This window comes from Chrysemys picta, chromosome 1, assembly GCF_011386835.1.
Source record: "Chrysemys picta bellii isolate R12L10 chromosome 1, ASM1138683v2, whole genome shotgun sequence".
Classification (NCBI taxonomy): Eukaryota; Metazoa; Chordata; order Testudines; family Emydidae; genus Chrysemys; species Chrysemys picta.
The window spans coordinates 280,740,763-280,754,787 of NC_088791.1; positions in this window are offsets into that span (position 1 = coordinate 280,740,763).

Genomic DNA, 14,025 nt, shown 5'->3' on the forward strand with positions numbered 1-14,025 from the left:
GGTGCCTAACTGCCCCTTACATGCCTAAGTCCAAAATTTAGATCCTCAAAACCCTGTTCAGCTGCCACACCACTCTGTAGGCACCCTAATTTCTGTTGGTGGGCATGCTCAAATCTGTCTAAATCCTACTGCTCAAGGCTGCTTGGCACTGAAGCCCAGGTGGGATTCTTAAAGTACGCATTCCCCTGTGTATTTTGCCTGATCTGCATTCTCAGGGTATCTACACTGCAATTTTTAACCCCACAGCCTCAGTCCCATAAACTCAAGTCAGCTAGGGTTACCAGATGTCCTGATTTTATAGGGACCATCCCGGTATTTGGGGCTCTGTCTTATATAGGTGCCTATTACTTTCTACCCCGGCCCAATTTTTCACACTTGCTGTCTGGTCACCTGACATGGACTAGCTACAGTCATGCCATGGGTCTTTTATCACAGTGTAGACATAAATTCAGAGCATACCTAACATGCACAAAAGGAAGTGAGAAAGAAGTAGTGCCCTTATACCCATCACTGATTCCCAGACAACTTTGAAAATGCAACTCATCAGGTCAAATTCTCTGCTGGGCCGGAGTAAATTCTGGGGTAAATGGGGGAACTCCAGAGTTCTGGTAATGGCTCCAGCCTCAAGGCACTGAAAGCTCTTGCCAAACAGCTGCAAGAAGCACCACTGACATAAGGTCCTTAAAGGATCCTATGCCAGTGGAGGATTAGTGTAGTGGACCTCTGCACTGACCTACCTTCTCACTGCCCCTATGCTAGAAGGGTGTGGATGTTTGAGGTGCAGCACAGCTGGGGATAGAGCCTCTATGCTTTTGGAGATCTGCTACTGTAAATATGGACAACATGTGGCTTTTTCTAGCTAGGCATTTCAAGCTTAGTTATCACCATAGTATCAGAGCATCTATTCTCTGGTTCTGTGGATGATAAAAAAATGAGATTAAAATAACCAAGAAAGGGGCGGTTTTAGAAGCTCACTTACTATACAATGGAGATATGTGCTCTGAGGAGAGGAAAGAGAGGAGGGGGGGAATTTGGCCCTAAACTTGTAAAAGAAAATTTAACCTGATTTCTTTTAATTTAAATAGACATGTTTTATTTTAAATCAAGATATATTGCTTGGACAGTATATCTGCACAGAGCTTAGAATGACACAACAGATTGCCATCAAAGAATGCATTTTATTTTTAACATATTTTCTTACTACCATCTAAACCCATTTTTAAGTTGCATAGGACAGAAGCTGTTTTTAAATAAAGTATTTTATATCTTAATTAAAATGAAATTTGAATGGCAGTTGTCATTACATCAAAAGCAGGAAGACAGCTGTTAATGCCAATGTATATGTTGTTGCTGTTCTTTGACAGATGAAGTTAATGTTTTCATTTTAAGAAATAACTGGGACTCAGCTTAAAACCTCTAACAACAAAACTGAGAAATGAAATTATTTTTTCAGGTTATTCTAGAAGCCTTGTTGAAAGTTTAATGATAAATGTGACACATTAAATTACATTATGTGGCATAGTATGGTAGCAGCTACATAAAACGCTCTCTCTCTCTCTCTCTCTCATTACCTGCCCAGATTAAATAAGAATGGTTTAAAACAGTTATTACTTTTTAAATTTAAATGCAGTAATTTCTGATTATTTTTTTATTTATTTTTTGCTGGAACTGTGTCTAAAGACAAAGCTTTTAAATGAAATTTTGCTAAAAAATAATAATTAATTTGATTTTTTCTTTAATTTCCTGGTGGCCTAATTAAGCATTTTATTATGTTTCTTCTCTGGCTGATTAAATGTATATCTTAACCTTTGTGTCACACATTAAGAGATAGCATTGCAAAGAAAGGGATAGTGCCTTTTTATTTTGTTTTAAACCAACTGCAATGTGAATTTGATCATTATTCTTATTTTTGGACACCTCTGTTTCTGACCTGTTGAATTGAAGACTTACTTGCAAAATCTTACTTGCATCCAATTTATTTTGGTTTCTGGTCTCTTTCTCTTCTCTGATCCCCGTGTAAGTGATATGAAGTCTTAGACCTAAACCTCCCAGGCAAATATGTCATTTCTATTTGTTGTTCTCTCTTATTTATGAAAAGGATACTAAATCTATAAATAAGTGTTAAAGATAGTCTAATATTTCTCTCTTTCTAAAAACTCTTCTCACTTCACCTTTATATTTGTAACCGCTTAGTTGGAACCCAGTATTTCCCAATTTGTAATGGCTTTTGACCTTAAAACTTCTGAACATTCCATAACTTCATTGTGATGAGGAGGGAGCAAAAAACCAAGAACCAAAATGGATGAAAAGCTGAGGCGTGATAACAGAACAGGGATGGTGCGAGAGTAAAGAACAGTGTGGGGGGGCAGAACAAAGAGAAAGAGGGCACTGCTCTGGCCTGCAAAGGAAGAAATAGATCATTATTTTAAAAAGGGAAATAAAAAAGGACAGACCCAGATAGTAGAGAAAATGAGAAAAGGAAATACAGGGAAAAGGGGGGCGGAGCAGGAAGCAAGAGGTAATATAATAAGGGGCAATTTTTCCCTTCAATTATTGCCATGTAATTCAGTGATGTCAACTGACTAGTAATGAAATGTATAAATTAACCAATTTTGTCACAACCCAAAGCCTATTGGGTCTTTCCATTGACCCCTACCAGATGTGTGGTTTTTACTCCTGTGAGTAGTCTAACTAAAGCCAGAAGAGTTACTTGCATAAATAAAGGTTTGTAGAAGTTTAAAGGTTTTCAGGATTAGGGTCTTAAAAGCTATGAGTCAGCACTCAGTTACAGCTATGCATTGTACACACAATCTAACACTATGAAGTTCTCCCTCACTATTCAATACATTTTTTTCAAATTGGTCCTCGTCTTCCACAGTCAAAACAACACTGTCCACATGGGAAAATTAGTAAAATAACTCACATGAAGGATTATTCTGAACTAGACTGGTGAAAAACATTTACAGTTAAATTTGAGATTCCCAAATTGAAAATATGCCCTATTTTTGCAAATATTTAGCACTTAAATAGATTTAATTTTGAACAGAAATTAGGGATGTAAATAAAGTTTTAAAAAAGTAAAGGTTTAAACTATTAAAATTTTACTGGTTAAATATTTAACCATTAGGCCCGGCTGCCAGCCCCACTCGGGGGCCCAGCTGCCGGCCCCGCCCCTGGGGTCCCAGCTGCTGCCACATGCCCAGGGCTCTACTGCCATCCCACATGCCCGGGGCTCCGCTGCCACTCCATGCAGAGCCCCGGGGGTGGAGGCAGCAGCTGGAACCTGGGCACAGGAGCGGGGGCCCAGCAGCCGGGATCCCAGGGGCTGGGGGGAGGCTGGGAGCAGAGTCCTGCAGTGCAATTTAAACATTAACTGGAATACCTTACCGATAAGACTGATGGCTATTGGTTAATCAGTTAACCGGTTAACTTTTTATATCCCTAACAGAAATACCAATATTTTCAAGAGAAATAGTTTTCACAGTGATTTTTTTTTCTCTAAAGTTTAACAAAAATGAAAGATTTCAAGCTCACCAAAGTAAGCAAAACAAAATTGTGGAAAATATCATGATTTTTTTTTTTAAAAACAAGTTCTCTGGTTTCACATATCTCAGTTCAGAAAGGGCAAAATTAATTTAATCTATATAAAGCTTGTGTCCTTGGGCCTTTTAAAGATGAAATATGCTGAAGTTGGATGATGAAATTCATCGTCCAACCCGCTGGCCCTCTGCTTCATGACATAACAGGCTCCTGAATTTGAAATATGCAATGTGTGGGCTGATATTTGTTCCTCCACATTGCTCCACTAACTTCCTTGGGGCTGTGTACCCATATATTGTAAATTAGCAAAATCAAGGTCTACATTTTTGTGAACTGGTATGAGCTTTAAAGGGACTGGAGCTACCTTCTCCAATGCTTTTTTATTTTCTGAAGGTGATTTTTTCAGACACACAAAACAAAACCCACAAAATTAAAAACAAGACAAATTAGCAAGGAAACCTAATTTTTTTAGAAATAGAAACTGAAAATGAAAGATTGTTTGTATTCCAAATTTTTAATTAATTTCCTCCTTCTTGGACAACACAATATCTGAATTTGGTTGACTAGACAGCAATTAGCAAAACTAAAAGAAGAAGGACCAAAATCATTCAGGGAAACTACATGGCTGAAAAAAGGAGAATCTGGCTGTAGGAAATCATTTTCAAGTATTACATAATGCAGTGCAAAAAGGAAATTCACTAAGAGAAAACAAAAAACAACACAAAAATAAAGCAGGGTAAATAAGGTTAAGGCTCTAATTTTCTCACTTCCACTTTAGACACCTTTCCTTTTAGATTTTCTCTGCTTACTCAGATTCTGGAACTGTGTTTTCAGAAACTTAATACATGCTTTCATTTTTATGCTTGTTTTCTGCACTTCTGGGCCACTGCAGATTACCATTTTTGAGCCTTTCCAAAGCTATTGCAGTATACCTGAGATATGATTGAATACAGTCAAGGAGAAGACTAGAGGAAGACCCACCAAAGGGTTAAAAATGGTGCACTCATCAGCCAGGTTTAGACAGAAAGTTTTGACAGCTCCAAATTCTGAACAAGGAAAGTATTCAGTGCAACCCCAGCTGTCACTACCTGCTCAGCAACTTCTGTGCCACTGTAAACTTTCACTCTCTATTAGATATCTATAGTGGCAGATGAAACAAAGTTTCTGATTTAGATTTTTCAATAAAATAATGAAAGTTCAAAGGACAGCACAGCCAGTTTAGTTTCAGATGACAACGTCTACTGTGAGAACTGTGTGCAGAAAATTTTGCACATAATGAAAAAGGCAGAAATAAAACCCCTTGTCAGTTCAGATTCACTCATTTCACCCTCTCCATCACCTCCCCCCACAAACTTTTCTGCTAAGCACAAGTTACACCGTGCATAAGAAACTGGCTGTTTTGATAAAATGAATGGGATGGCATGTGACCACTCCTTTATCAATGATCCAAATTGAAAGTAGATAGTAACTAAAAGTTATCATGTACAGGACATTCACTTATAACACAATGAGTTGTAGTTCAGCCTCAGTTCTCCATTTGCAGGTGGCATAATTTAGCACTTTAATTAGTGGTCAGCTGAGAGTATGTCCACAAAGCAAATCTGTGTATGGGGTAGCCTACTTGAGTTAGCTTGAATCCAGCTAGCACAGGTAACAATAGTAGTAAAGACAGCACAGCATAGGCTTCAGCATAGGTAGTACAAGCCCAGCACACACCGTGGCTACTTAACTTGACTTGCTAGCTGCTCTGAGTTGCTCCTTAAACTCAGCTTAATATGTGACTGTCACAAAAGAGGTACAAAAATCATCCATCAGAGTGGAGCATCAAAAGCAAGTCTTAGAATCACACATGCCAAACCCGTGAAAAAAATGTGGAAATTGGGATTTATTTATTTTTTTGTTTAATTTGCTCGTTGGCTAGTTTCTGGCTTGTAGCTTGTTTGGCTTATAGCTTGTTGCTGCTTTGGCTTGAAGCTTGTTGCTTCTTTTTTTTTTTTTTTTTTTTTTTTTTTTGATTGGCTCCTGGCAAGCAGTGGCATGGGGGAGAGGGTGCACAGAAGGCCCACCACAGTCCCACACTGTACATTAGTGGGATCTAGTCACATAGAGTGCCGGGGTTCTTAGGGATTGGCTTGTTTTGGCCTTGTTTTGAAATGGGATTAGCTTGATTTTTGGCATATTGTGAAAGTTGGGGTGCTTATTTACCGTGTGAAAGTTGGCAACTGTGCTTAGAATACCTGAAGAGTATATCAGTATCTGATCCTGAGACAAGATACTCCTTCTGCAGAAGCTACTGGTGCTTTCTTCTATTAATAATGATGGTGGTAGAAGAGTGCTCTGCCATGGTAAGGAGTGGGGTTTTTTTACAAATAGGTATATCAATATGCAGTATATAGAGACCCAAAATACATAAGAACTGAAAAGGAGATCTTTTATTCCATCACAGGTTCCCATTGAAAGCTAATCAGCCACTATCTTTGGAAATGGGTGGAAATTGTTGAAATCCAGGTGGAATTAGTCAAGGGTCTCCTTCCCATGGGTCCATATGATGACTATGTCATCAATGTAGCGCAAGTAGATGAGGGGCGCTAGGGGACGAAAGCTGAGAAAGCATTGTTCTAAGTCACCTATAAAAAAGAATTCCGCCTGGATTTCAACAATTTCCACCCCACCATCAACCTTAGTCTGGACCAGTCCACACAAGCGATCCATTTCCTGGACACTACAGTGCAAATAAGTGATGGTCACATAAACATCACCCTATACCGGAAACCTACTGACCGCTATACTTACCTACATGCCTCCAGCTTCCATCCAGGACACCTCACACGATCCATTGTCTACAGCCAAGCCCTAAGATACAATCGAATTTGCTCCAATCCCTCAGATAGAGACAAACACCTACAAGACCTTTATCAAACATTCTTAAAACTACAATACCCACCTGGGGAAGTGAGAAAACAGATTGTCAGAGTGAGACGGGTACCCAGAACTCACCTACTACAAGACAGGTGCAACAAGGAAAAAAACAGAACACCACTGGCCATCACCTACCGCCCCCACCTAAAACCTCTCCAGCACATCATCCATGATCTACAACCTATCCTGGAAAACAATCCCTCAGTCTCACAAACCTTGGGAGGCAGGCCAGTCCTTGTTTACAGACAGCCCCCCAACCTGAAGCAAATACTCACCAGTAACTACACACCATACCACAGAAACACTAACCCAGGAACAAATCCCTATAACAAACCTCATTGCCATCAGGTGCCAGCAATGCCCCTCTGCCATGTACATTGGCCAAACCGGACAGTCCTATGTAAAAGAATAAATGGACACAAATCGGATACTTGACACCAAAAATACCAACATTACACATCTCTCCAGCAAGGATTCCCTAGCTAAGGTAGGCATGTAACAAACCTGTTGAAGCCACTTTTGCTTCCACATGATAAGAGTAATGAGTCTGGACTGAGTTAGTGAGGAAAGAAGAGGAGCAAAAATGGTGAAACTAAGCATAAGTAGAGGGTAGGGTCCTGGTACCTGAACATATTACAAAAAATAATAATTTTGCCTATTATACTAGGTTTAGTCATATCAGAATTTAATACAAGGAAGAAAGAAAATAAAGATATGGAAAGCAGCAAGGAACCCAAAATGGCTTCTTTGATACATTTTTGGAAGATATCATATCTTTGGTCCTGGAGTAAGTGGGCATAGCTCCATTGACATTGATGAATTTGACCATTTAGTTTCATAAACTAACACTGGAGATAGAAGGTAGATAATCATAAGATGTGGAGTCCTAATACTGAAGAATTAATTTGATACAGATATTCATCAAAATGGCATGCTTTCCTAAATACATACTGGAGATATTTGTTAGCTTGGAAATGAATCTTGATAAACCTGAGAATCTAATGAAGTTTAAAAATCCCGAAAATAGACAAACAATACCAAAGACCTTTGGGTAGTCCAATTGTTTAAGAACATTGAAGATCTTGTAGTAATCAAAGGAAACAACGCTAACCCACACCCCTTTTCAACTGAAATAAAAAGAATCCATTTAAATGAGTGGGGAAAGGATCTGACTTTACCTTTGCATTTATGCCAGCACACACACTTGCAATTATTTGTGTTTGTCACTTAAAACTCTGCACACAGCCAATATTCTCAGAGTAGGCTATTTTGTTTAGGAATAATGCCTTCGGCAAGGCCTGTGTGGTCCAGGAAAAAAAAGGTTTAAAATACTGAATACAATTCCCTAATCGTTTTTATCTATTCCATATTCTGCTGCCTTCAACTGACAGCTTCAAAGCCCATATGGCTTCAAATTCTCCTCTTGATTATACAAGTCATGCTTAGCCAATCAGGAAACAGAAATAATTCTATGTGGTTTATCTGTACAATGCAACTAACCAATGTAGTTCCAATTTTGAATATCCAGTATTGAAAACTTGCAGTGATCAATACATAGATTAAAAATAACCTTGCTAAAATGTATATTGAATATACCTGCTCATGGATTTTTTAAAGCAAACCAGAGGCTAAATCTATGGAATATATTTTTCTATGTGAATTATTTGTTGGACTCAAACCACAGTTACCATGTTTTCTGATCAGCATCATGATCATGCATCCGTTTTTTCCTGTTTATAATAGCTAATTACTTATTCCCAAAGTGAACAAGGAGAAAAATAATGACGGAAAATATAGATAATTCTTCAGCATTCCCTATATATATATATTAATATATATCAGTTTCTTTACTTTTTCCTATTCTCTGGAGAAGAAATCTAATTTGTTTTATACTGATATCTTAAATTAAATTATATCATAATGCTGGAGTATGTTTCATTTTCCTTGGTTAATAGTTCAACTGATACTTAAACATCCATCACCACAAAACTTCAGTATGAGCTCCCATATCAACAATACATTTTAAGGGCACAGGCAGTTCACAGTCATCTGAATACCTCTCAAGTACTTTTCTTATCATATTTACAGTGAATTCAGGAACTAGGCTGACGTTTGATCAGAAGATGATGTATGCAGCAGTCTGCACTACATGTTTAAGGAATACAGCAGTTCTTGGAGGAAACCACTGAAGGTTTTATTTTCTGAGCACTATCACTTTTCAAATTGAAAATAAAATTCCATCACAGGAGCTTCAGGGCTGTTCTATGTGGTGCCATCGAATTGAACTATAAAGGTTAATTTATTGTACAATCATTTGTAGGAGGCAGCCACCAACAACCCACCATGGACCCCCCATCAGCTTCCACCACCAATCATGGAACTTCATGAGTGGTTTCCCCTGCCTAAGCACCATCCCATGGAAAAGCAGCTACCATTAATTCCCAGGAGAAGAGATTAGAAAGACCCTTGCTCTCACTGGGACTAAGGTCTCTTTAGGAGTGGTTGTAGGAGCAGCAACAGGGACCCACCTTCATTGCTTCAGGAGCCCATTAACATCAGCAGTCCATGTTTTAGAGAGAGTTCCTGAACCATAGATCTCAGCAAACATTTTGCTATTATTTTCAGTGAGGACAGGATCAAGGCCTTAATGAGACATTGTAGGAGAAGTTCTCTACTTGGCAGAGGGCATGGGCAGAGATGTTAGGGGTTATGTGTGGAGTGTGTCTGGGGTAAAATGGGTAGAGAGGTAGGGGCTGAATAAAAGTAGGAAGGGGAAGGGGTGAGGAAGATAGAAAGATAGGAAGGAGGAATTAAATATAGGAAAGGGTTAAACATAGCTGATGTGCAATGGCTGGAACAGGGAAGTGAATAATTTTCCCTGTAGCTTACATGGTATATACTGATGTAAACCTTCTTCCAGGTGGAGCTGGCAGCAAGCAGGGCTGGGTTCAATATCTAGGGGTTGCTCTTCAACAATAACACAGAACTATCTTGAGCCCCAGTAATCTGGGAAAATTACACACCACCCAGGGAAGAAGGCACCTTGCTTGCTCTGCAATCTGAGCACTTGTTCTGGCTGGCCACCTGGCTGCCCTGCTAGGCACGGTTCCTCTCCAGCGGTCATCCCGCCAGCCGCAGCTCCTCTCCGCTGGCGGCCTCGCCAGGTGCTCCTTGCCTTGCCAGTCACTCATTCTGCTCAGCACCTTGCCAGCTGCTCGTTTCGGGCCAACTGTCAGTCACCTTCTGCTGCCACCTGCCTCTCTTCTGTGACCTCTACACATCAGTCTGTCAGTGATTTTCAGCTCTTCACAGAATAGGCAGAAACTCTGCCCCACCACAAGTGCTTTCAGCTCTCCTTTGAGCCCTTTAACAACAAAAGTCACCTAATGAAGCCTAGTTAGCTCTATCTTTGAACAGAGGGGTGGGACAGGTTAAAAAAGACCATGAACCCTTAGGAAGAGTCCACATTTCCTGGCTGGGACACCTCTCCTGAACCCCTCTTACTTTCACAAGGGTCTGGCATTCAAGCCCCTGGCTTAGCGAGTTCCTTTCAGCTGAGGGTGACCCCTCAATTGGGACAAGCTCAGCACAGTTCTGCTCCCCTTTGGTCATATAATGAAGACAACAACACTGATAACAGCATTTCACTACCCCTGCATTCCATACTAAAGTGATTTGTAACCCAACACCAGCCAAAGCTGATCACTTGGAGCTACACAGCTCCTGTCTGCCAGATACCTATGCAGAGTGTGTTCATGTAAATACAGTTTGCTCCTGAAGTCTCTCCCCATCCCAAACTAGCTTTCAGGGGAGAGTTCATTTAGACCCTTCTTACACTGAGATGATTATTCTGGCAATTTCCCCAATAAGCACCATTAGATGTTTTTGTACAAAATATATCAAATACTATGAAATCTTGATGGTGATGATTCCCTTTTCCAAATATAGGGAATGAGTCTTTACTCCAGTACCCTAGTTTTACCTGGTGTAAGGGAATGGAGGATCAGGCCCTTTGTGGTAAGTTATCCAATCAGCATCTAACTAAAAAGGTAGATTAATGAAGGTTTCCAATACACATGTTTATAACACAACTTTAGCCAGTAAATTAGTGTAGGAATTATGCTGTAAATGGTGCTCTCTTTAGCTTACAGTAAAACAGGAAAATAAAAATGAGAAGCAGCGATGCATCAACTCAATATATTCTTACAAACTAGAGGTATGTTAGATTTGCCTTGTTAAATATTTCTTAAGCAATTTTTAATTGACAACATATGTTGAACATCACATAGCAATGTGTGCAAAGCACTTTACATCTGTCATAGCCTCCTGAAGCTAATCCCTCTTTTAATGTGCTTGCTTCCTTTGTATTGCTGCAGGCTTTGTTTCTGTTTACTGTCTTCCAAAAGGAAGAGAGGAAAAAAACAAGTTAGCTGTCAGCAAGAACAGGCTTATTCTGCACAGATTTTAATTCTATTAATCTTTTGACTGGGTATCTGCTAGGAAATCATCATTGCCAAGGACAATGACTTTCTCAGAATGAAAAAGTCAAATTCCACTTCTTTCAAGGTGAAATTGTATACTTTAATTGGGCTTCCTGAAATGAGATTCCCAATCTCATTGGAATTTTATCATTCTTCTTATTTTGTTTTTATTGAAAGAAAATGAAAAGCTGAAAGACTCTAACTGATTGTTCTCTGTTGTGCTGTCCCTTCTGTTGCAGACTGCAAAATTTGGCTCCTATTACGATTTAAGTGATTATATAATTATTAAAATTCTTCTTTTTTATGGTCCAGTGATTATGGGGTGGATCTTGGAGTCTGCAGACCTATTGTCTATACCCAGATCTGATTAACCTGCTGTGTGACCTTGGGCAAGTCACTTAACTGTGGATCAGTTTCCTCATCTGAAAAATGTGCATGACGATGTAGATGATCATTACCCTCCTATATGATGCACTTTGAGATGTCTGAATGGAAAGGGCTATAAAATGTAATTATAATATAGAGTTGTGCCAATTTGAATAGTTCTAATTAATATCTGACTTTTTTATATATAATAACAGCACACCATATAGCACCATGGGCAGTATCGGCTCAGGAAAGTTCTAGAACTGGAACAACATGGTCATGTAGACCAGTACTGAGGTACACATTGGTATAGTTGTGTGGAAGTTAATATATGACAGTCCACACTATGCCCAGATTTAGCCAGAGATATTAGACTCTCACCTGAAATAAAAGAAAGAAAGAAAGAAAGAAAGAAAGAAAGAAAGAAGCATAACACCAGCTAATCAGACCAAAAAAACCAAACAGTAGTATAACAAAGAACTAAGGGTGAAAGTGTGTTTCATTATGTCTGACACCCCCAAAACAAGATTATACCTTTACCAAACAACCCAAACACAGGCTCACTCATAGGCTCAATTCAAAAATTGGAAATGCCATTCTACAGGAATCTCTCTTTTTTTAAAACAATTCAATGATGTACTATGACAGTGCAATTAGAAAGGAAACTGCAGTGCACAATGGAAGATGTAGTCCAGCCTGGAAACATGGTCCATAGAGGAGAATGGGAGTATTAGGGTCAGGGATTCAAACTCACATAAGGAACCATGGTAGCTCAGGTGGACACAGATTAATATCAAATTAACATGAAAGGAAAGGTTTCCATTCAGCTTAACAGACTAACATGTTTCAAATCAAGTTTACCTGACACAAAATGAAATATTTTACTCTGATTTTCCTAAAGGATAATCAGAAAATTTCTGCAAAATTGAAATTTTCACATGGAAAATTTCATTTTTGCAGAAACTCTAATTTCTATCGAAGAAACATTTTGACAGAAAATTTCCAATCAGCTCTGTGGCTCATAACTATAGGGAAGTCAGTGCATCCCTTACTATCGTGACCATTGGATTAAGCATGTGGTTGCTCACTTTAGAATTCTTCTTCCTCTGCCTGGGTCCGAGAGAGGGTGAACAGAGCACAAATCACAGAAGCACCACTGAAGCTGCCTAAAACATGTATCATCAACCACACAGGTTGCTAACTGGCAAACAGACCCTGAAAGTATAGTATAAAGCTTAGCTTAGATAATACAGCAATAAAGATTAACACAAGATATAATGAAATAAGACAGTTTGAGCAGCCATGAGGGGGGAAAGAGCTGAGATGATGATAATTTGTTATCTTTCTGCATCAGAATGAGATGATACAGAGTTTTGACATGGTGCAATGTCATGAGACGATACAGAGTTTTGACATGGTGCAATGTCATCACACATTGATGCAAGGACATGAGGCAAATGTTTTCAACATAATATTGATGGTTTTCCGTGACTCATTAGATGTGTTAGTAAATATTCACTTTTTATGATTTTTGGGATGTTAAACTCTCATAATTTTATATGCTAACCAAAATCCTTGTTATGTTATGGCTATAAAATTGGTCCACTGTACCTATGAAGCTAAAAAGTTTTGTCCTTAAATTGAACTTAGTATCTAAGCCTTACTGAGATATTATGTAATTAAATATTCAGCTGTACCTAATTGATCTCTCTGCCTCTAAATCTGTGAGAGCTCAGATATCCAGTAAAAAGGATTCCTCAAAACTAATGGAAAGTATTTACAGAAGTGTGTTATCATAAACAAGAAGGGGAAATTAATAATGGCTGCTTATAATACAATTATATTCGGTGACTGATAATGAATATTTGTTATCACTGATTTTTTTTATGATTTATGAAATACCCCATTGAAATGTTTAATTTATTAGCAAATGCTTATTGCAATAGGAGTTTTAATAATAATAACTGGGTTATAAATCCATTTAGCTTATCAATCAGATATAAACGGAGATGCCATAAAAGAAATCCCATAAGTAATTAGGTAAAATGTGATGTCAAAAACAGAGCACGGTGAAATTAATTGTGAGAAAGGAGCTTTCCCTCCCTACATAGGAATTTATTTGTCTCTCACCCTATAAAAGGAAAGAATTTTTAGGTGTTAGGAGATTGAACACTGCTATTATTCCACCAGCTACAGAGGAAGAGACAAACCTACCTTTTCTTCACGATTTAGGTGGTAAAGTATGTTTTCTTTTGGTATTCTGTCTAATATTGTAATAATTGAGTAATAATCTGTGATTAAATAATTCCATTTGATTCTGTTATTCTGACATCTCACATTGTTATGAAATCAAACACTCAACAGAAAAAGTGATTCTCCTCAACTGTTAAAGGTTGAGAACCCTGACTTAGAAGGTAATTTACCTACTAGAGATGCAATCTTTGCAGGGCACTTCAACATTGCAGAAAAAGTTTCCATCAGACTGAGCTAACACGTTTCACAATTAAGCTATCATGACTGAGCTGCCTGTTTGTGGTTTCGTCAAACTTGATTAAAAGGGTTAGCAATTAAAAGAACAAAATCCCAGATCAAACCATGTTAAGATTATTACAGAGGTTTCTACCTCTGTTCACACTGTAATGTATGCAATGTTTTTATAACCATGTTGGTCCCAGGACATTAAAAAGACAAGGTGGGTGAGGTTATATCTTCTATTGGA